Below are 25,802 nucleotides of genomic sequence, written 5' to 3'. Positions count from 1 at the left end.
AGGATGAATCATCAGTACATTTCCTTCCAAACCTAGAGCTTGCTTAAAGGCTTTGGCCTCAAACACTCCATTTATAAGCTTTTACAAGAGTGTGAGAATCAGTGGCAAAGCCTTGGGCCATTTAATGAATTTACAGTGTGTTTGAGAGCAAGAGAAACAAAGAGGTTTTTACAAAAGTTGGCCTATCTGTAGCAGCAGTTCTGGTCAAATTCCAGGAGACCTCAACTAGACGGTACACATACTGATTATCCCAAAGTTCCAATATTCTCAACTAACAAGCAACAGAGTCCCGGCTGAATGTACAACACAACACAATTATCTTTTACTTTCTGTTCTCTCTCTGTATTTATGTATGCATATGCTATACGTCAGTCTTTCAAACAAACTATTATTCAAAAACTTGTGCTAGCCTGTTCATATATCACTTTTCAACATCCTACTAGACCACCAATCACACTCGGATGCCATTGGCAAGTTTACTTGTGTGTATGTGTGTGTGTTGACAGGGAACAGTTTATTTCAGAAATGATTCTTATTTTGTTGACATAATTTCAGACCTTTTGGTTAAAGGTGGGGGCAGTTGCTAGGGGAAAGGACTTATTTCCATCTGAAATGACACACCTAATAAGACAGGAAAAGTTATGATGAAGGGTGGAATTATTATAGCCAGATACCCAATGGGGCTCACATAGAAGATTGACTCTGCTTTCCCTCCATAGAGAGCATGGGCTGAGAAAGGCATCAAGTAGTTTTACTTGTGGAAATCATCTCCATGATGGATGGAAATCTGGGTATGTTAGAGGGTAAGAGAGTAAGGAGACTGGAGTGAATGGGATGTGTTCATGGTCATGCTTCTGCTTCATGATTCTTTACTTGGTTTAACATCTTTGTGTTACTTGAAAGGAAAAGGAAAATTTGGAAGAGTAAGATAGAAAAAATTGATGTCTATATTATTTTGCTGGGGCTGCCATAACAAAGCATAACAAATAAGATGGCTTAGAATAAAAGAAACATTGTCTCACAACTGTGGGGGCCAGAAGTCTGAAATCAATGTGTCAACAGGGCCATGTTCCCTGTGAGGGCCCTAGGGAAGCATCTGATCCAGGCCTCTCTCCTAACTTCTGGTAGTTCCTTGGCTTTTGGTAGTAGAACTCCAATCTTCACATGCTGTTCCCTTGTCTGTGTGTCCAAATTCCCCCTTTTTATAAGGGCATCAGTCCTATCGGATTAGGGACCCACCCCAGTCCAGTATGACCTAATTTTAACTAATTAATCTGCAATAATCTTGTTTCCAATTCCTTCTGAGGAACTACAAATTAGGATTCCAACATATAAATTGGAAGGGGGCACCATTCAACTCATAACAACATAAAACCATATACAGGGACTTGACAATTGTCATGAAAATGGCTGTTCTTATAGTTGACGGTCTCTGTACTAAAAGCCTTCCCTCTTTGACTTGTGAAATAATTGAACTGGTCTTCTGGCCCAGGACATGTGGAAATCATAACAATGGTATGGATTTGGACTGCATTAATTGTAAATATTTTCAAAAAGTAAATTGCCTTTTTAGAGATAACTCATTTGTTTATCAAAATGCTCATCATTCTTACTTCAATTGAAGTGCTTATCATTTCTTTTCATGTACTTCCAAAATGCTTCCCAAATAATTCTCCATCCTGATTTTCTCTCTAACCTGGTGAAATCTTTGAAAAGGGTTCAATGGAAGAGACTATGTGTGTAGTAATTTTATAATTGGTAAATGTATTTAGGAGTGACTTATCTTATTTTTCTTTGATGCTTTAATCCTTGCTCAATTTCTGCATTTCTTGAAACTTGGGTAAAAATAATTTAGTTGTTTGGTGTAAGAACATTTCAGAATTAATTCTGCATTGAATTAGATGTTCGAGAGCTGCCACCACACCTAACAGACTCCAGATGTCTGATTATACACAAGTTTTAGCAGACTCCAAATCCCTGATTATATACAAGTTTTAATAGTAAGTTATTTTTATTCTGAAAAATGAATTCATCAAAGGTTTCCCTAGTGAACATTCTTGTTGTTAATTAACAATAGAATGTAGCAAACAATAAAGAAAAAGTAAGGGCTGGGCAAAAGGGTTCAACTGTTACTTTTTTAAGAAAATAGAACCTGAATAGGAAGTGAATATGCTTTTTATTTTTTTAAACTTCACAAGAAACCCAGAATTCTGTCTTTTACCTCACTAACAAAAAGAATCTGAGAACACTGATATTTTCCAGATCCCAGAACAGATTCAGTGATAATTCTAAGCCTTAGACTTTTGGCATAGTTGAGGTTTTATGACAAGGTATTCTGGCAGGAGAGAGAAGACCCTAATTAGCAAAGTACCCTTGTTAACCTTTAAAGTACTGTCCTTTGGATCCTGTGAGATTTTTTAATAGATGCACATCATTTGTTTACATCATTTCAGTTCTATGACTTAATGTATTCCCAACACTGGCTTCAAGGCCTTACTTATTTATCCTCTAAATGAGCCTAGTGGAGAAGAAACCAAACAACATTGTGGAAAGTAATTTATTCCCTGAAAATCACTTCTGTCTACTTTTTCATAGGAAATGACTTAGTATTTCAGGTTTATCTTTTAATAATATATACTAAAGGATTGTCCATCAATGCTACATTTCCCTTTGGAGGTTCTGAATATGGGATGGCGGTGTGAAATAAAATGGTATCCCACAATGTGGCCTACACTTCCCATTTCCTGGGTTTTGCACGGTTGAGAGGCTGAGGGTCAAACAAAGAAAGGAGAGAAATGAGGTACAGTAATACCTGGAAAGGGCATATGATGTCTGGTCTGACCTTAGCTGCCCAAAGTTTGGAGGAACCTTAGCTGACCTACTCCATTGGAGGTCCAACAAGACACTGGCATTTACCTGCTTCAGATACAGACTTCAAAGATGGAGACAGGAGAGCCTGAATTTTGCCAAAGCATCTGCTCAGAGTGTTCCCTTTACATTTTGAGATGAGATAAATGGAGTTGCAAGTTAACTTGAATCATGTGTGTCAGAGGGGAAGCAAGGATTTGGTGGCCCTTAGGAGTTTCACTATTATACCAGGGAACTGTCAAGCACAGGGCCCTTACATTTGGCAATAAGTCTGAGTACGCTTTCCTTGTGTTGTCAGCTTGCCCAAGGAAGGCCTGAGTTATAGGCCACTAGACAACAGTTTGCAAATATACTAATTTCCCTTCAGCTATTAGTCCTTTAGGAACTCAGAATTTCTGAAATCACTAAAACTTCACAATCTGGAAACTATTACACACATTTCTATTTTTGTTTCCTTTACCTTATAGGGACAAGAAACCAAATGCATTTGGAGGGTTTTACCTCCATAGCATTTGCTGCTTAGACCCCATATGTTGTAATAGCAGAGAATACAGACAGAAGAAAATATCAAGAAAGAGAACAACCAATATTATTAGGTATTAGCCTTTACTGAGTGTTTCCTCTGTACTAGACATTGAATTAAGCACTGTATGTGTATTATTTTAGTTACACAACAGCCTGAGGAGGTAATTTTGAGAGGTTTAGGTGTCTGCTAGGTCACACAATTCTTTAGTGGTAGAACAGGATTCAAACCTAGAACTGTCTGATTAGAGTCCAGTTCTTAACAACTGTGCTTTATCGGCTGCCATGCTTTGCCTCTGTTGTTCAGTTTGGGATGGAGGTAGAAGCATGGGAGGAAAATGAATGCTTACAAATCAGCAAAACTAAAAAATGAGGGGCGCCTGGGTGGCTCAGTTGGTTGAGCGTCCAACTTCGGCTCAGGGCATGATCTCACAGTTTGTGAGTTCAAGCCCCATGTTGGGCTCTGTGCTGACAGCTCAGAGCCTGGAGCCTACTTCGGATTCTGTGTCTCCCTCTCTTTCTGCCCCTCCCCTGCCTGTGCTCTATCTCTCTCTGTCTCTCTCTGTCTCTCAAAAATGAATAAAAGTAAAAAAAAATTTTTTTTTTTAACCTAAAAAATGATTAGAATGCATGTACCTTTACTTTGGCTGTAAATTGCTATTTTCTAGAGTCCTATGTTGTGACAACTCACTACCATGGTTCATGTGTGTGTAATTACTAACATTGCTAAATCAAGCCAGGAGAACATGTTTTTGATGAATCAAAGTGTGAGATAAAGACCGCAGACTGGTTTCTGGCTCAAGAATCACCTTGAGATATGTAACCTCATTCCCTTGGTCAACTTCGTTACTATGTATTTCCCGTCTGAAGGCCTCAGGACTGTTACACTGAATGGACTAGTTGATTAACATCTGCCCACTGACTGTAGGTTTGGTGCTTATGCTCTGCCCTAAAGTATCCATAACTGATTTTATAACCTGAAGTCTGAGATCATGAAGACATGAGTTGGTACTGAACTTAGGTGGTGAACTCTGACCCAATTTGGCTGTAGGAACAAAAACAAATCTACAGTTTGGGAACTGAATGCTAATTGGCCACTATATCACAAGTGGGAAATGAAAACTGGGTACCCTGAGATTATTTAGGCCTCTGTATTCCATTAAAAGTAATTAATGAAAAGTGCTTTTCAGCAGTGCTTTTTAACTTTCATTTGACAGTAACCCAAATAAAGAATTAAGAATAAATGAAAAGAAAAACACAAATCACATTCTATTACCAAAGACAAAAACTGCAACAAATCTACTATCATTCAAAATTTTTCTAGTTTTACTAGAGAGGGGTGTGTGTGTGTGTGTGTGTGTGTGTGTGTGTGTGTGTGTATTTTACATAACCAAATATTAATATTTGTGCCATATAACTCAGCCCTTAATATTTGTTGAATAAAACATTCAATTAAATTCTGAGAGTTATTTTTAAGAGGAATTTTTTCAATGAACAAATATAGTTTTATCCCCATAATAAGATGTAAATTTCATAATAAAAGTATTGACTTTGAATCCAAATGCCATCTTAAGAGTAATTTGGCACCAACTCCACATTATTGAAAGAATATTAATGTGGTCAATTTGGTTAGGTACGCTTTATTCCTTAGGGCTTCTCTGAAGTGGTAAATATTTTGCCTGTTGATGGTAAGAACAATAATAACTGCCGACATTTGCTGAGTGCTTAGTTGTGTTAGGAAAAAGTTCTAATTGCTCCTCATTTATTAACTCATTTAACACTCACGAGAATAGCACAATTCTACCGAGGAATTAGAGGAATAAATTAGAGTAGTTTCCCCTTGGTCAAACAGTTAATAAGTACTAGACCTGGGATATAGACCCAGCCAGTCTGGGTCCAAAGCCTTTGAGTTTTACTATTAGTCTTAAAGAAGGCAATCTTTAATTCCGATTATAGCATGATTTCCCTTTTTGAATTTTTCATTTTAATCAATCATTAGTCAACTTGAGTATACTTTCAAGCAACTTTTTTCAATAAGTAATGATTGGTATATATTTACAAGTCTATGTTTTATATTTAATATATTTTTAACTGCAAGTAACAGAAAATATCACTCAAACTGGCTTAAGCCAGTAGTCTCAAACTTCAGCCTGCATTGGAAATCATCTGAGGGACTTCTGAACACACACGTTGCTGAGCCCACCCCAAGTTTCTGATTCCATGGGTCTGACATAGAGCTCTAGAATTTGCATTTCTAAGTTCCCAGGTGAGGCTGATGCTTGTGGTGTGGGACCATACTTTGAGAAAATTTATTGGCTATAGAAGTCAAGATTCAGGTGTTAAGTTGGCTTAATCCAATTTCTCAGCATCTTTCTTAGGTGTTATCTCCTCTGTGTCTCTGCCTAATTTTCAAACAGTAGCAAGATGACTGCAGCCATTTTAATTCTTGAATCTGTGTATAAAAATATCTGAGAGGGGTGCCTGGGTGGCTCAGTGGGTTAAGCATCTGACTTTGGCTCAGGTCATGATCTCACAGTCTGTGAGTTCGAGCCCCACGTCGGGCTCTGTGCTGACAGCTCAGAGCCTGGAGCCTGCTTCAGATTCTGTGTCTCCCTCTCTCTCTCTCTCTCTGCCCCTCCCCTGCTCATGCTCTGTCTCTCTCTGTCTCAAAAATAAATAAAAACATTTTAAAAATTTTAAACAAAATATATGAGAAAAAAGAACTCTACTCTTCCAGCAATTTTTTTTTTTTTTTAAGAACAAGGATATTTCTTTACCAAAGCCTATAGAAAATTTCTTGGGGTCCTGACCTAAATTAGATCACCTCTTTATTCTTGAACAAATTCTACTGGTCAGGGGAGCACTGTTTGCTGACTGGCTTAGGAGTGTGTTCCTGAACCAATCACAGTCAACAAGCATGGCCTGCCTGTAAGATCATTTAAGAACTACCCTGGAACATCGGGAATTGTAGTCTTTAGATGGAGGAAGAGAACTTTGTTATTTTACCTTATTTTCTATTGTTTTGGTTCAAAGCACATTAAAAAAGACACTTAAAGGGGCACCTGGGTGGCTCAGTGGGTTAAGCATCCAACTTCAGCTCAGGTCATTCTCTCAGTCTGTGAGTTTGAGCCCCGCATCCGGCTCTGTGCTGACAGCTCAGATCCTGGAGCCTGCTTCACATTCTGTGTCTCTCTCTGCCTCTCCCCAACTTGTGCTCTCTCTCTTTCTTTCTCTCTTTCAAAAATAAATAAACATTATCAAAATTTAAAAAGACAAAGAAGTTTTCTTTTAGGAGAAATCTTCAGAATCTATCTTTGGAAAATTGTAGACTATAAAATTTTGCATTCCAAAGTCAACTTTAAAGCTAATATTTTATGTTCACATATTAATAATAATATAACAAGGGGTGCCTGGGTGGCTCAGTTGGTCAGGCATCCATCCGACTTTGGCTTAGGTCATGATCTCATGGTTTGTGAACTCAAGCCCCATGTGGGGCTCTGTGCTGACAGCTCAGAGCCCAGAGCCTGCTTTGGAATCTGTGTCTCCCTCTCTGTCCCTCCCTGATTTGTGCTCTGTCTGTCTCTGTCTCAAAAATAAACAAACACTTAAAAAATATTTAAAACAAACAAGGTTGCTAATAATCTCTTAAAATTAGAAAAATAATATAACAATATAACAATTGTAGAACATGTGTATGTATTTTTAAACAGTACCTTTAACACATAATACTGAATGAGATTTTTTTTTCCTGAATAAAATAGGTAGCTGTCTATGTTTCAAGTCTCATTGTAGTTATGAAGAGGATGTCATTAATCTATAGGGTATCTGGGATATGCCAAAAACTATATTTCACATGCATTATCTAATTTTATCTGCTTGGCAACCTTAATAATAGATACTATTATTATCTGTGTTTTGCAGATAAGGATTATATAGTGCTTATACTACAGTATTATATAACAATACATATTGTCTACTCTAACTGAAATGAATATAATGATGCATTTTTCTTGAAAACTATACAATGCATTCCTCTATATAATATATATTACTTATTTGTTTTAAAAACTACCTCTGTAAAGTACCTATCAAAAGCAATAATTAAAGTTAAGGGAGATATGCTGATGTATGTAGTTGTTTTCATATCTAACTTAATTAAATTTAACTGTATATTTAAGTGTTTATTATGCACAAGACATCATGTATAAAAAATACAAATAGTATATCTATGAAAGAGAGAGGTGGGGGAGTGAGGGAAGGAGAGGAGATAATATCCATAAAGCTGTTAATATAATGCCTGGCTCATGCTCACATTAAATACCCCATAATAATGTTAGCTGTTATTTGGTACTTTTATTTAATTTAACAGATTTTTATTAGGAACTCTAAGCTGTGAAGTGCTGTTCAAGGAAATGAGTATATATTCATAAATACAAACATTAAACACCATATATTAAACTCTAACCCCTTTAGCATAGACTGTTCTTAATATTCTCATTACAGAGGCAATTTCTGAAGCAAATTAGTCGTGTAACTTATTTCTTGATAACAGCACAGAGAGTTATGACTGCCAAAATCAACAGTGAATTTCAAAGGCTTTCAGGCTCTCTGTAACAAAGGCTGAGTAAGCCATGAGTCACAATCAGGAAACTTCTATTTGAGGGCCTTATTATCTTTCTTCATATCTGGGGTGTGGGAAAGACTGGTAGCAGTGGGCAGCACGCAGGGGAGGAGTTCCGTTCTGTTTCCAGGGTCACAAAGTGAGTGAGAAGAACATAGTGAAAGTTCTCCTTCTGTAGTTTTTTTTTCTGATTCAAGGGAGCCCCCAGGATGCATATACAGTGGTCTGAAAACATTCAGGATAATGGAACTGTGCTGGAATTTATAATCTATTCAAGTCTGTAGTTAAGTCTGTCACGCCTCATCACCCAGAAGTAAACCAGACTGTCTTGCATCTAGTCACTTTGGAGTGCTTGCTGCTTCTGTCTACATGTTTTGTTTATTTTGGAGGCGGGAAGGAGAGACTGTGTTTCTAAGGCTCAACTTTGAACCTGCCTATAATATAAATGAAAGAGAATGGTTTTCCAGTTGCCCAGACAGGGTTCAAGTTGTGGCTGTCAAATACTTGTTGTGTGCCTTGGGCAATGCCTTAATTTTTCTATACCATAAGTTTTCTGTCTTTTAAAAGAGTGATATTACCTCCCTAGTGGATTTGTTGTAAAAAAAAAATAATAGTAATAAGTTAGATTGCAAATGAAAAAAAGAGTCATCACAGCTGGCACATAGTGGTCTCTCAAAAAAATAAAATAAAAAAAAAACTTAGCGAGTTGGTGCTATGCTAAATGTCTATTTTATTTAAGACAACCATATTACATAATTTATAGTCCAAGGACATTTTTTCCAGAGTGAAAGGGTCACTATTAATAATTAGCCCAGGATGGCAAGCCAAACAAAGACTGTCTTGAGCAAATCTGAAGGTGTGCTCACTCCAATTACAATCATGTTGCTTTGTTGATAGGGCTAAAGGGAGGAGTCAGAACTCCTTATCTCTTGATATAACTTTGCAATCATTTACATTTTGTATTGTTGTTGGCACGAAAGGCCCAAGATTCCTCTCAGACACTTCATGGTAATAACCATAATATTCATCATTGGATCACGAAAACAACATCGTCTGTGGTAAGTGGTGTAGTAGAAAAAAGAAAGGGTAAGACCCAGTTTTCTCCTTCCCCTATTCTACCCACTTTCCCCCTCAGCTGAAGAAAACCCGCTCTACTTCTTGCCCAAGTAGCCACTGAAATGCTTAGAACCACAAGAATAGCACCCACCCATCCCGCCCCCGCCCCCCCCCCAACATCACAGAAATATCCCTGGATTTGGTGGGTTAAGAGTGGGAAGAAATCTTTCATAAATTTTGCTTTGGAATCCTATAATTAACAATTGCCATGATCTGGAAAGTATCTCTTCCTTTCTGTTTCTATTTAATCCAAAATATATTTTGATGACATACTAGATGGCATTCAAGACACTGACTAAATTTGGTGGCAGGGGAATGTGGTTATACACCCTGCTTTAAATTCCGATTTGAGAGGGAATAGATAATCTTGCTACATACCTGGTGAAAGACTGTTTAAACTGAGAATAAAAAAGAGAATAAAAAGTGAAAATTTTAAATACTTTTTACATTTTATAAAACTTCAATTTTTAAACACAGAAGGCATATGGTGTGTAAAATACATGCATGAAAAATCTGACATTACCTATTTTTTACTTTGAACACTGATTCTGAACTATATTAACTTTTACTGTTAAATCTTAACTTTTCTAATAAACTAAAGGCAGGTACTTTGAGCCTTATCCAAGAAATTGTTTACCATGTAGGTTCTACCATCTACATATTAGGAAAGAGGTATTGAAGAAGTTAAATCCAGACCGGCAATGCCAATAGGCTGAGCACTGCTTCATGGACACCTGGCAAATTTCCTGGTCACAAAAGTACATCTGGGAAGATATTTTATTTGTTCGCTTGTTCATTCATTCATAAGAATTTATTATGTTGCTAGTAAGTGCCATGTTCAAGGCCAGATACTGAAGATTCAAGCATGGTCACTGCCATCCCAGGGTGAAGTCCAGTGAGGCAGATAGCAATGCTATAAGTAATCACTATAAAATGAAACCCAGTATTAATGATAGAGGGAAACTCAAGGCACTGTGGGAAACTATAGTGTTCCAGGGAACATGGAAAGGTCTCTGAGTATGGAATCTGTTAAGCTGAGTAGGGTGAGTATGAACAACCATTTTATAATGGAAATGATGTCCAAGGCAGGAGGGACAATCTGTGAGAGATAAGAGAGAGGTTGGTATAAGGATCTAGTGATAGACTACTACAGCTAGAATAAAGATAGTCAATATGCTGGAGAGGTGAGCAGGGGCCATATTACAGAGGCTTTGTATATTAGGAGTTCAAACTTTATCCAGTAGGTAGTTGGGAAGCCATTGAAAGGTTTTATGTAGAAGGCTAACACTCAGATATGCATTTTATATAGATAAATTCTGGCTGCAAGAGAACAGTTGGAGAATTATACAATGGTCATGATCAAAATTAATAGCAGTTTCTACAAAGATGTTGTCAGTGGAAATGGAGAAATTTAGAAAGGAGTATTAACAGGATTTGCTGATTAACTGGACACAGAGAGTGAAGTAAAAGATGCCTAGGTTTTGGCTTAGAAACCTGATTGAATGGTGATGCCTTTAAATGTATATAGACAGAATATTTAAGGAGAAGTGGGTTTGCAGGGTGGTGATACTGCATTCCATTTTTGACAAGTTGAGTTTGAGTTTGAAATATCCTTGATATATTCAAGTGGAGATGTCAAACACAGAGTTGATTGCCTAGGTCAGGAGCTCAGAGAGCATTGTGAACCATATTTAGAGATTTTGGATTCATTAGCATATAAATGGCCTTTGAAGCTCTGGGAGTAGATGAGACACCCTGAAGAAAGTGGGTAGAATGAGAGAATATGAGGGTCAAAAATAGACTCCTCTCATTACATCAACATGTAAAAGAGGAGGAAGGCTGCTCTTGCATTTCTCTGGCAGGAAAATGAGTTTTTTCAAAAGGCTCCAGGAAACAGGCAGCATATGACCCACAAGTGATGATAAGATAAAGTATCTGATATTGTGTTCTGGGTTAGATTCCAACTCAAGAAAACATCTCTTGGGCTTCTCTGGATGTGAAGAAGACTCACAGCCTGACTATCTCACTAATGTTATTACAGTTTCTTTGCTTTTCCTTCCCTTCTTTGGTAATGCTCTATCTAGGACATGCTTCCTTGGTAACATGCCAGGCATAAGCAGCTTGAAGACTGCCCCCACTTTATTCTTAGATAATATTCTCACTCAGATTATAGAAAAAGGAAGTTTTATGATAGGAGTGGTTGGGAAATAAAGTATATGTTTACTCTGGCCATGAACTATAATTAGAAAGGTCCAAAATACTATAAGTAGCAATTCAATACTCACTTTTCTCAAGAATCTCATAAAACTTAATTAATGAATGCAAAGGTCCTGACAAAAATTTTAAAATGTACACTGATGATGAAATGCATGCTTCTATTTCCTTGTGTTTCTAGTCTGCATCACATCCACTTGTACATGTGTTCATTCTAAGAGATAGATCTTAGATTCACAGCATCTTAAATCTGAAAGGAGCTCAAAGAGAACCTCTCACTCAGCCCTCTCTCCCCTGGTCCTGTGCCCACTTCTAGATGAGGAAACTGTTGTGCAGGGATGATGGCACCTAGAACTCCCATTTACGTGTTGCTATATATTTAAACAATAGTGTTTACATTCAAGGGAATATTATATATTACATTGGTGAAGATCCCAGGCTCTTGGAACTGATTGTCTGGGTCTGACAATCAAACGAGCTTTGGGCAAATTACTTAGTCCCTCAGTTCTTTTGTTTCTGTATCTACGAAGTCACCTTTTATAGTATCTACTCATGGGCATTGGTAGACAATTATCCATAGGTTTCTTGTGATTCTGGCTGTCTTTTGAGCAGACATGCTGACTACCTTTGTTCTGGACTACATTTTTTTTAACGTTTATTTATTTTTGAGAGACAGAGAGAAAGAGAATGACCAGGGGAGGGCAGAGAGAGAGGGAGACACAGAATCTGAAGCAGGTTCTACGCTCTGAACTGTCAGCACAGAGTCTGACAAAGGGGCTCGAACCCACGAACTGCGAGATCATGACTTGACCCGAAGTCAGATGCTTAACAGACTGAGCCACCCAGGCACCCCATGTTCTGGACTACCTCTTTAAAAATGTTTGTATAGACAACAGCCTTGAAGGTTATGGTGTCTACCTCAGGACAAAGAGCAAGCTTGCTTACTATCCAACAAAATAAAGATGACTCCCTCTGGAGGTATGTTTCCTTCCCATTATAAAAGATTTGGGTTCCCTTATTTCAGGATTCTTCTCCCACACTACAACCCATCACCTGGAGGCATCGCCTGGACCTCAGAGAACCGATGCAGATGCTGACACTCTAGCTATTAATATTTATGTTAATAATTAATAAAGGCCTGCATCTGTGACTCAGGAGGCTCACATCTTCTGCCAATAGCCATGTAATTGTGTCAGGCTAACACATTAGTTTCCAAGTAGTATAAAATCTCAGACCCTTAACAATTCTTGACAATACAGTTCTATAAGAATGGAGTAAAGCAAGTAAACATAAAAAGCCTGAAAGAGTATCTGGCACATAAAGACTAAAGACTGAGTAAATATTGGTTGTTAATATCAATATATAGCTACACTTGCCAAATGCACATGGTTTATTCATGGGCAAAGCCAAGACTAGAATCCATATATGTAAAAACTCAGTCTAATATTCTTTTTTACCACTTCATTCTAACAACCTCTTTCCCCCTAACATTACATTTTCTGTGTATTTAACTTACAATTAATATTGACAATAAGGTAATTGAAGAGGAAGAATTAAGAATGTATACCAGCTTATTTGGTGAAAATGTTAAAATTAGTATGAGAGAAACAATAAGTCTGGTGATCAGACATCAGAGCATTAAAGTATTATTTTAAGAGAAAAGTGGCCAAAACCATGGTAAGCCCTGATACATCCAAAAAACTAATGTTCTTGGAAATACATTATGAGCAAAATATTATAAAGTTTGAAAATTCCTTAATGACAATGAACATTTTACTATGTATATTTTTATCTATGAAAATCTACTATGTTTTTGTTAAAGGCTCAAAGTGAATTTCTAAAATGTATATATGCCACAGACAGAATCTCTGAAAATAATGACTCCCTACACCAATGGCTGGATTTTGAAATATCCCCTAAGACATTTTCTACAAATCATGGTTTAAGATTTAGTACCCGTATCACCACTGGAATAAAGAATAATATTAATCAAATACTTGCTTTATAGCATTCATACTTAGTATTTTACATGTTTTCTTTAATGAATCCTTACAACAATCCCATGGGAGAGAAATTATTAGTAACTTCATTTAATGATGAGAAAATTATGCACAGAAAATAATTTACTCAAGTTTATATAGCTAGTAAGATCTAATGGACCAAAGTGAACTAAGGTCTGATGAGTAGTGATCCTGTTCTATTAAGTACTAATTACACTGCTATAAATCTTTAGTTAGATTTACCAAGGAAATGAATATGGTGAAATTAAATGTTAAAATTAAGACACTAGGGGCTCCTGGGTGGCTCAGTGGGTTGAGTGTCAGACTTGATTTTGGCTCAGCTCGTGATCTCACAGTTCCTGAGATTGAGCCCTGCATCGTCCTCAGGCTCAGCACTGACAGCTGGGAGCTTGCTTGGGATTCTCTCTCTCTCTCTCTCTCTCTCTCTCTCTCTCTCTGTCTCTCTGTCTCTCTGTCTCTCTCTCTCGTTCTCTCTCTCTGTCCTGCTCCTGCTCACATGCTCACTCGTTTGTGCACATGTGTGCACTCTCTCTTTCTCTCTCTCAAAACAAATAAACTTAAAAAATTGTTTTTAATTAGGAAACTAGACTTTTCACAAAACCATAAAAACAATTCAATAGACCAATAATTGCAAATCACAAATCAGTCCTACCCCTTCCATAAGCTACTGTCAAGAAGCCTGCGTTCTAACTCTGTTCTCTTGGATGGAATGTAAAATTTTTCAAGAAACAACACTTACCTAATTCAATATTTAAAAAAATAATTTTTTTTTAAATCCGCCTTCTTCCAGAGACCCTTAAAGATGGTACTTTTACTATGAATACAAACATGACAAGAAGATAATCAACTTTTAAAAAGTTATTTCCCTCACTCTAACTCCCCTGCTTTTCTACTCACACACTTGACATCATGTTTTTGAAATCATGAGGTTAACATTAATTTGTAGTGTGACTAATGTCTGAGTTACAATGTTCGTAAAAAATTCAAGTTTTCTCCATTATTGTCAACTCATTTCTAGTTATTTCTCTTTTTGATTTGCTTAGTTCATTGAAGCTCTTTTCTGGGGCCTTTTTCCCGTATGTCTCCTATGCTATTTCCAGAGTCCTGTTTTCTATCTTTAAGTCTGTCAAACATAGTAGCTCCATTTTTTTTAAAACGTTTCACCTGTTCTTTCTCTTTTCTACATTGTACTTTATACTTTTGAAAATCAGTGTGGCCTTTTTCATTCATGATCAACATTTGCTATAACAGCTTTCCCTGAAACAAAAGGAAATAACTAGAACAAACAACATGCTAAATGATCAGGATGTGGCGACTAAACCTAGCCTGATTCCCAACTGGAGTACTTGGCCACCTACTTTATGTAATTTTAGGGATTTGAAAACCCCACGGGTCTCCAGATTTTCAAATACTGATTTGCCATGATCCTTGTTCATCATCAGTTTGAAGAGGTAGGACCTTATCTTTACTTGGCCATTGCTAAAAAAAAACAAAACAAAACAGAACAGACAAAAAACAAAAAACAAAACAAAACAAAAACATAATCATAAATAATTATTGTTAGAAAAATTACTTGTCAAGTTGGGCTCTAAGGACAGGATATTTCACCATGCTACAAGGAAACAAGTAAGGAAGTAAGAAAAGAACATCTCAGGGGTGAGATCTCTCTAGTGACAGAACACAGGAGGGCACCATGCTAGAGAGGTCTGAGTTCCACAGGATATGGGAAACTTAGAAGACATTATTTGTCTCCCCATGCGTCAAACAATGGGGCAAGCACCGAGGGAATGATAAAATGATAAGACATAGGCTCTGCTTGTAAATCACTTCCCATCTCACTGTGGATGGAGATCAAGCCCACAACCCAGGTAGAACACTGTATGTAATTATGTTTTGTATGGGTAAGACTATGAAGAGTTCAAAGACATTAAATTCATTAGGATTACTAACTGCATTCTCTCGACACAACAATGACAATTTAAAGAGAAGATGGGATGAGCACTGGGTGTTGTATGGAAACCAATTTGACAATAAACTTCATATATTGAAAATAAATAAATAAATAAATAAATAAATAAATAAATAAAGAGAAGATGGAGAGTGGTCATAGAAGGAGATGGGTTGGCAGCCCACCCCACTGACAGAGGGGGTTCTATGGAAGGAATTACCAAAAGATTAGGCAAAAATATTTTTAAGCACATTTGGCTTTAAGATGGGGACATCTTAAAATGGGAGATGTGGAGTCCATGTGAAAAACCATGCCTCACACAAAACATCTATAATTCAATTTCTATTTATGTAAAAAAAAAGTCAAATGGAATTTACTTGTTACTCTCCTAATTCATGATGTTTGACTCCACTAAGTTATAGCAGATATGATCTACAAGCATCTATTAAGTACCAATGTTGGAATGGTACTGAAGACTGAATTAATAGAACCCCATGAGCTCTGTTCTTGCCCTATAGATAATTATAATATTGTAACTTAAGGAAATATTGATAGTAGAAATATCATTGGCACATTCTTTTAAGATGGTTGAAAAGGACTGTCCTATGCTGAAGCACTGTGTTTTCACTGACTTCTTCTTTGTTCCTCACCCCTCTCTTCTCAAACTTCCTATTTCTTCTCAAACTTCCTGAATGAATCTTGGCGGAAAGTTTAGTGAGTCAAATCTAAGAGATGGTAAAAGGATGTGGGAAATCCTAAGTTTGGCTTTTTTGAATCCTGAAGAAATACTTCTTTAAGGAGTAAAGGCCAACTCTATTATTCAAAACATTTCACAGATACCTGCCAATGGCATTTATGTTACAACACAACCAGAGTTTTCAATGTGAAATAATTCATTAGAAGCAGTATTTCAAAAGAATAAGAACTAAAGGATTTAGAGAACTTAGACCCATTCCCAATAACTCAAACAGCCTTATTTTTCTCTTGGAGAAGTCATTACCAACACTGTCATTAGAGGAACCTACCCTTATTTATTTAAAAACAAAATTGACCTGAAAAATGGAGTGAAAATTACAAGAAGCAAATCCAGCTCTTCTCAATTTTGATTTTTATTTTACTGTTTAGTGTAGAATTTTGGAAAACCTCTGGATTCAGTGGAATGAAGAATCTTACAGTGTAATGAAGTCTACAACAAGAACACAATTGGATTGAAAATAAATTACTAGCTAATAGGGAGTCATCTACAATTTTAACCTTGGAGGTAAATGAGGCATGATGCTATTGTTGTTCTACTTGTTATTTAGGTTTTTTTCCTTAGTGAAAATGTGTTGAATAAGAATTTTTTTTTATTATGAATGCTTTGGTATTATTTACATAATTTGCTGGGACTTGGAATTTTATGGAAACAAATAGTCTTTCACCAGTTCTTGATTTTTTTTAAAGATTACATTTTTAAGTAATCCCTACACCCAATGAGGGGCTTGAACTCATAACCCTGAGATCAAAAGTCATGCACTCTATCAACTGAGCCAGCTAGTTGGTACCCCACCAGTACCCCACCAGTTCCTGCTTTGAAAATATGTATTCCTTTAATGCTCACTTGAGAATTTAAGATCTTATTCACTAGTGTTCTTCAGGATACTTTGAAGAAAACATTGTTGTATGAATCCATAAAAAGTATTAGCATAGCTAATAGCTGGGTATTTTACAAATATTTATATTTTATGAAAATTCAAGCATACTTGAAATTTATTTTTTTCATTTTCTTTGTTTTTTTTTAATGTTTATTCATTTTTGAGAGACAGAGACAGAGAGCAAGTCAGGGAGGGGCAGAGTGAGGAAGACACAGAATCCGAAGCAGGCTCCAGGTTCCAAACTTTCAGCACAGAACCCGACATGGGGCTTGAACTCACTAACTATAAGATCCTGACCTGATCTGAAGTTGGACGCTCAACTGACTGTGCCACCCAGGCGTCCTCGCATTTTCTTTTCTTAAGCAGACAATTCTGTGTTGAAAAGTATAAGACTACAAAGATCAGAGCAATATATCAAGGGAGAAGGATGTCTACATGTTTAAGTGGGGGAAAAGAATCTGTGGATGTTTTCTCTAGACATTAAAGAGATGATATGTTAGACAGTTCCTGGTACATGGCTAGAGCTTTGATGTATTGTTTTTGGTTAACTGATACACTAAGGACATGGTTGCCCTTCACAGTCAGAAGTAAACATAGGATGTGAAAAGTAAATAAAGTCTGAAAGAGCAACTTGTGCTAGAGCATTTAATATTCTTTCTCTGTTAGCACCATTCCCCACCCCAGTCTGTTTTATAAATACCTATAGTATGGTCAAGCATCAAGAGGAGGAAATAATGGGACATCTGAACATGGGAAAAGAGAAAAGATGAGATCTGAAGTGGGGGTGGGGCTCAGAGTTGGAAGCAAAAGCGTGCTTTGTCAGTTAATTACTTGGGGGTAAGTGGTACAATCCATGGGACCAAAAAAAAAAAAAAAAAAAAAAGAAAAAGAAAAAGAAAAAAAGAAAGATAACAGAAAAGTAGAACCGGAATTTAGGGCTTGGATCCAAATTGTACACATAACTGGCTTCTCCAATATCAGCTCCGTGTTCCCAGTTTATCAATAAGAAGAAGGCACCCAATCATTACTCATTGTGTGGTAGCTAGAATTCTGAGGATGTGAAGTAGTGACTATCTCCTGATACTGTGTAGCTCTAAACTCTTTGCTCACTTGCTTTTTTAGGATCCCTAGGAGAGCAGAGGGGCCCCTTCTGTGGTAAAGTTAGCTGTTCTAGAATAACTGGGGATTGCTAATTATTGTTATAAACTATCAATAAAGCCTAATAAAGAATTCCTTTGGGCAGAGCCTTTGGAAAACATGCTTCAAATGGCAGCCTTATAACTAATGGGATATGTGAAATATTAGGTAACAGTCTGTGTACATCTCAATGGCCTCTTTTAATAAGTCAATCTCTACTGATGTCCTGCTGTTAAGATTAAAGGACAACAAATATATGCAAGACTTTGAGAAGAATGAGGCCCAAGGTTTATATTTGAATTATAGAATTTATTTTATGCTTAGTGTGGAAAAAGCCTCAGCCAAGGTAGCTGTGTGTAGCTGTGTATAAATTCTGAATTATATACCATGAGAAAAGTAAATCTTAAGGTTCTACGCCCATATTTATTTGCAGGAGGTTTGGGGCAATAGGGAGAAGAGCAGGATATGGGAAAGGGACCCAGTGAAATGACAGTGAAGAAGACCAAGGATTCTTCTTATCTGAGTCTCTGTATCTCTCTCTTTTTAAGATTGTTTGTTTGTTTGTTTGTTTGTTTGTTTGTTTAGAGAGATTGTGGGGGAAGGGAGTGCACATGAGCGGGGTAGGGGCAGAGAGAGAGAATCCTAAGCAGGCTCTGCACTATCAGTGCAGAGCCTGATGTGGGGCTGGAACCCAGGAACCGTGTGGCCATGACCTGCACTAAAATCAAGTCAGACGCTTAACCAAGTGAGCCACCCAGGCACCCCACTTATGTGAATCTCTTAAACATTACCCTAGATTATACTTCTGTTTTTTACATTAAAATAAAATGGATCTTTAAGAGGACCTTTCTTCCTTATGACATAATTACTTACATCAATGTCTCTTTTCCCTTATTTACTTATAAGCTCCTTGCAGAAGTCATGTGTCATATTTCCTACCTCTATAAGACAGTACAGAGCTTTGCACACACAGATATTCATAAAATGTCTCGTGAATGAACACTATCTGTTGATTTTCCAGCTGTTATATAAAGCTGAAGTTCTATTCACATGTTATCAATGATAGCTGTGGCAGCAGATAATAAAAAGAGCTTTGATAGGTGGTTCTGAGTGGCATGGCTTCTTTTTCCAAAGAAGTGCTTTGAAAGGCAAACATTTTAATAACTGCCTAAAAAGTCATCACTTATATCTGGCCATTGACCAAGTTTCTCTGAATTTTTAAAAAAATCACTCACAAAGTATATGTTTCTCAATATACAGAGCCTATTCCTCAGTAATAGAGCCTAGGTTTCATCCTCTGAAGGACAAAGGATGCCAGTTTTTAGAAGTGTATTTGAAATAGCTTCTTATGTAATTATAGATGTAAAATTGTATCTTCTAGCTCAAAGAGAACTGTCGCAAGAAAAACAGCCACTTCGTTTGTCTAGAATGTCAGGGTCATTATTTTTATGGGAGGCTTTTGAGAAACACTAATTTGTGGAAGAAAAGCATCACAGAAGGCAAATTTGACAGTTTAAATTCTCATGCCCAGATTGTTCTAGGGATCATAGTTAATTGAAAGATAATGAAAGGCTAAATGCAGCTTTGTTTAACTACTTACAGAGCCAGTGAAGTGATTCTGAGTCTGATTTTCACAATCTGAAAGATGAAAATGTACTATGCTGTAGACAGAAAAATGCAGAGTAACTGAGAGATTATGAAATGCTGATGGGCATCCCAACAACATTCTAGTGTAGTTTCAACTGGTTCTAGACTCTTAGAATAAGCAAAATCCCTTCCCACACTGATAAACACATACTTGTATATAGCATTCCATCTTTGAGGCAGACTTAAATAGTATGTTAGTTTATTATTGTCTGGAAAGTGAGGCCAATGAAAAACTGCCAATCTGGCCCTTTTAAAGAAATAAAAACCTAATCTGGTCTCAAAGTCAATCATTTTTCTTAGGTTTAACAACTAATTTTAACAACTAAAACCATTTTGTGCACAAACCTCAAGAAATGGAATCTGTCATTTACACTGCAGACGAGTTTCAAGAACACAAGTTCAGCTGTGAAAAACTGTGAAAAACTGTAAATATCAGGACCTAGATTGATTTATACTACCAGGATAATTTATTTTTGAGGGGTTTTTTTTGGGGGGGCGTAGAGAGAATATTTTGAGTAGCAATCTGTTATTACTGGCCCTTGCCTAACACCTCCTTGATGTCAATAAAAAATATGTTCTTTGGGAACATTTACGTTTGGGGAGAAATTGAAACTAATTTGTCTTATGTGGACCAATCAGGGTCAATCAGCCTGAATCTGAGAAATAAACTTGAATATAGGCCTTGCTAACGCCATGGAACTATTTCCAATGCTAAAAGGCCCTGACGGGTTAGAGAATGAGCCCTGTGAAGGAGAATGTCTTGGTATCACTCATAGAGCTTCTGTGCAAGAGGATTTCATAACCCAGAATCTATTTTTCTGAAGAAAATTATCATTGATACACACCTACCAAAACAAAGGTGCTAAAAATTGTTAGTTCAGTGAATGAGTAAGTTAATGAACAGGACAGTTTTATATAGTCAACCCAGATATACAATGAAATTTATTTGTATTTATTGACTTTCTGTGTCCTCTCTTATGTAGTCTGGGAATTTATGCACTACGGATAACATTGTAAAGGCCAACTATTTCAAATTTTAAATAACTTATTTAAAAATAGGATTTTACAAATATTAATGATTATAATAATTGTCATTTGAATACTAAATTTTATATATGCTGCTAAGTCTTATATATGTATTAATTCTTTTTGTACACACAAAGAACCAATGGGGTCAGTATTAGCATCCCCATTTTATACCAGAAACAGAAGCTCAGAACGGTAAGTCATACATTCAAATGTATGTCATCACAGTCGGGGAGTCTGATTCCAAGGCTCACATTCTTAACCTCTAAATTGCAACATGAACACAATCAGTGAATATTTCAAACTTTTTTGAGACATACAAATTAATGTAGATCCCCCTGTGACTAAATATACATATGTACATTGAAATGTTATTTCCAAGGCATGTAGATAGACATACACATAGCCAACTCCTGCCCTTAGTATGAATCCCATGTTTACTCACAAAAACACCATACTTAAGAACCAGAAAAATCTGGGGCGCCTGGGCGGCTCAGTTGGTTGAATGTCCAATTTCAGCTCAGGTCATGGTCTCGTGGTTTGTGAGTTCGGGCCCTGCATCAGGCTCTGTGTGGACAGCTCAGAGACTGGAGCCTGCTTCTGATTCTGTTTTTCCCCCTCTCTCTGCCCCTCCCCCACACGTGGTCTGTCTCTCTCTGCCTCTCAAAAATAAAGAAAACTAATAAAAAAAATGTTTTTAAAAAGAACCAGAAAAATCTACAAATCATGTAGAGATATGGGAAGAAATATGAAAATTACAGTAAGTAGATTTCTAAAGGCTTTACCATAGAAATAAACAAGCATTGAGAGAAAAAAATACATTTGTACCTTTATGGCTCACCTGTGAATACAATTCACTTGGTTAAAAAAAAGAGAGAAGGTTTGGCAAAATATTTTAGAGCAATTATATGTTCTGTAACAAGTAGTTTGGAGTTTACTGGACCAAAGCTTCAAACATAACATCTCTTCTTAAATATTAGCAAAATGAAATTATAAAAGATTTATTTTCCTCTTGATTTTTTCCCTTCTCCCTCCCATTTCCCCCTCCCTTGTCTCCTTCCTCCCTTTAACCCCTCAGATTATTTAGTGCATATTATACGCTAGGCACTATTTTGGATGTTTAAAATATACAAAAATCACTGTCCTCTTTTTCCATATCTACTTTTTTTTTACAGTTTATTTTTGAGAGAAAGAAGTAGGGAGCAGGGAGGGGTAGGGAGAGAAGGAGAGACTGACATATCTATATTGAACTTATTTATGTCCTACATTTAAAATGGCTTTTTTGTAGAAGCATATAGTTCGGTCTTGCTTTCTTATCCATTTTGACAACCTGAGCCTTTTAGTGTGTTTATACTATTTATATTTAACATAAGTAGTCTATAGGTAGGTCAAACTCTATCATCTTGCTGTTTTTTTTTAATTTTTTAAATGTTTATTTATTTTTGAGAGAATGAGAAACAGACCATGAGCAGGGGAAGGGCAGAGAGAGAGGGAGACACAGAATCCAAAGCAGGCTCCAGGATCTGAGCTGTCAGTACAGAGCCCAATGTGGGACTCAAACTCACAAACTGTGAGATCATGACCTGAGCCTAAGTTGGCTACTTAACCAACTGAGCCACCCAGGTGCCCCTTTATTGCTGTTTTCTAATGTTTTATCTGTTCTTCATCTCTTTTGTCCTCTTTTTCTGCCTACTGTTGAATTCACTGAGTATTTTTTTTAAATTTTACTTTATTTCTACTATAGAAATATATGTATTTTTATACAACTTCTGGTAGTTGCTGTAGATTTTTAAATATACAATTTAGTTAGTCATGATCTACCTTAAAATAATGTATCGATAATTTCATATGTAGTAGAAAGACCTTAACATACTATCCATCCAATTCCTCCCTTCCATATGCTGTTGTTGTCATACATTTTACATTTACATTTTGATTTTTTTTTTCAACGTTTATTTATTTTTGGGACAGAGAGAGACAGAGCATGAACGGGGGAGGGGCAGAGAGAGAGGGAGACACAGAATCGGAAACAGGCTCCAGGCTCGGAGCCATCAGCCCAGAGCCTGACGTGGGGCTCGAACTCACGGACCGCGAGATCGTGACCTGGCTGAAGTCGGACGCTTAACCGACTGCGCCACCCAGGCGCCCCTACATTTACATTTTGGATAAATATATAATAGTTACCATTATTTTTGCTTTAGACATCCAGTTACCTTTTGAAGCAATTAAAAGAATAAAAATTAATTTTATGTTACCTTGCTTGATTCCATTTCCAATGCTCTTCATTTCTTGATGTAGATCCAAGTTTTATGGTTGGTCTTATATTCCTTTTGCCTGAAGAACTTCCTAAATTCTGAATATATTTTGAAGGCAGAGCCAATAAAATTTCCAGAGGTATTGATGTTGCCTTTGAGAGAAAGCAAGTCAAAGATAACCCCTAGGTTTATAATAAAACTGCTGATTAATCAGTGACAACAGAAAATAACTGAATACAAAGGAACATATTTAGGAAGGAAGAGATACTAGTGTAAAAAAAGAAAACACAACTCCAGAAAAATACTACTTGAGACACCAAATGTATTTTGTAATTTACTTATTTGCCATGTATTTTTCTTCCCCTCAAAGCCCCAATTTTAAATACCTCTTAGAAGTCCCAGGGTCAGGGCAGGAGTATCGAGTCTGTCTGACTCTTGTATCTACATACGCCTACCTCCTCTCATCAACCTGGATGCAAAACTCAGTCCCTTCATTGGTTTCAACAAGAAATCTTTCCCTCTCATGTTTATCAAGTTTCTTCTTTTCTTTTTTGATTTTTTCTTTTTTTAAAACTCCTTCATGGGGCGCCTGGGTGGCTCAGTCGGTTAAGTGTCCGACTTCAGCTCAGGTCACAATCTCGCGGTCTGTGAGTTTGAGACCCACGTCAGGCTCTGGGCTGATGGCTCAGAGCCTGGAGCCTGCTTCCGATTCTGTGTCTCCCTCTCTTTCTGCCCCTCCCCCGTTCATGCCCTGTCTCTCTCTGTCTCAAAAATAAATAAACGTTAAAAAAAATTTTAAAAAAAATAAAATAAAACTCCTTCAGGTAGTTTTTGTTCCCTCCTTATGAACTTGCTCCCTGTGAATTCTGAATTCTTATTTTATGTGGAGTTTAACTGTCTCCTACACTCAGCATTATATAAACAAAACCCCTTAAGGAGGTTATTAGAATAAAGAAAGCCTCAGGATTTCCCCTTCCCAGCCATTTAGGTTTATGAATTTACCCCACTGTTGCAGGTAGTCTCCCCAGGATTTGCATGCAGGAGGTTTACTGGAAGTGCTCTTAGAATCAGTATATGTGAAGAAGCAAGGAAGACAAGACAAGGCAGAGAGAGAAGTTAAAATGAGATTCAGTTGAAATAGTAGTCTCAGTCAACCCCACAGAGGTCTCTCAAGGCTGAGATGATCCTACAAAGATGTCCCACATTAGCAAACATACCCTACAATCATTGGATACAGCTGCAACTGGGGACAGGTGCATAGACTTGCTCAAGGCAGCTTCCTTCACATAAGGGCAAATCCCAGAGTTGCCGGTAACTGTGGATCATTAGCAAACACTACTAGTATCCGAGACCATGAAGCCTTGACCATGAAGGAGAATCTGGGCAGTGTTCAAATGCATCCACTATAATCCATCCGTATACCATTCAGTTCTACTTGCTTCATATAGCATATTGTCTCCACAAAGGGAACAACTCCAGGATTAATACTGATATCCTTTCCTAGGAAAACATTATGAGGAGTTTAATGGGACAAGTTTAAGGTGCCCCTTGCAGATATTCTCCAGGATGCATCTGATATTTGTAGTCTCCCTCATCTATTAAATCATCTGTTAGATTCTGCTTACTTTCAACTATCACATCAGTTTGTCTCACTCACTTACTTGGTGGGATGACCCAGGCTCACCCCAGGCCCTGAGAACCTTCTTAGGATGTGGCTTCTGCACATGTCTGTTTACCAGAAAAGTTAGTCTAGGGAATACCAAGAACCCCCTTCTACCCTACCCTTTCTCTAGCACATCACCTGGGTGTCAAGTGTATTTTTCTCTGTTTCTATTACATAAAAGCAGCCCTACCCTCTTCTGATGATCAGAGACAATTACTCTTGCCAGGATGTGGATCTTTTCTTTGGCCTACTGGATCCCTGGCACAAAGAACCTAAAGTAACCTCGTGGTAGTCATAGCTAAAGTTTACTGGGGCTCCTGCAGAACCATCCTCCCTCTGAGAATCACAACCACTAGACTTACAGAACCTAGAGTTGTGGGGATAGAAAGTACAGATTTTCCAAATGGGTCACTGGGAGTGATAATAAGTGGAGTCCCTTCTCCCTAGTTCCCAGATCGATGTATGGTTGATGGTTGATGATTTAGGGTGTGCTCTTTATCCTGGAGAATAAAGATGGGCATCATATCCTTGTAGAGTATAATTTCCAAGTTGCCACCATAGATGTACCTTAAAAAAGCCATTCCATCACTCCATCAGGCTGGCAGAATCGAGTGATAGGATATGTGATAGGACCAGTGAATCTCATTGTCAGGTGCCTATTGTCACGTCTTATTTGTCATAAAGTGCACTGCTTGTTCCAATGTAATCTATGTAGGATCACATGTTGGTAAATCAAAAATTCTATTTGCCCTTGAGTAATGGTGCTGCCTGTGTGCCTAATGGGCAGAAAAGGCAATCACATAGAGAACTCTACTCAAAATAAATTTCTGCCTTCCAAGATGGAATGGCCACAATGTAATCAACTTTGGTTAGTTGGTCCCCTCAAGGGATGGTGCTTTATTAGAGGGTGCTCTATTAGTATTAGTATCACTGCTCTCAGGTTAGGTAATTGGCAGCAGCAGTACTAGGTCCACCTTGGTGAGTGGTAATTCACGTTGTTGGGCCCGTACACAGCCTACATAGCTTCTCCCATATAAGCCCTTTGTACAACACTGGGGTGGCTTTTGACAAAGACTGACTAGTATCAACTAGCTAAGTTATTCTATAAGATTGTTTCTATAACCTTCAAT

The sequence above is a fragment of the Prionailurus viverrinus genome, chromosome C1, assembly GCF_022837055.1.
Source record: "Prionailurus viverrinus isolate Anna chromosome C1, UM_Priviv_1.0, whole genome shotgun sequence".
NCBI lineage: Eukaryota > Metazoa > Chordata > Mammalia > Carnivora > Felidae > Prionailurus > Prionailurus viverrinus.
This window is presented reverse-complemented; position numbering follows the sequence as displayed.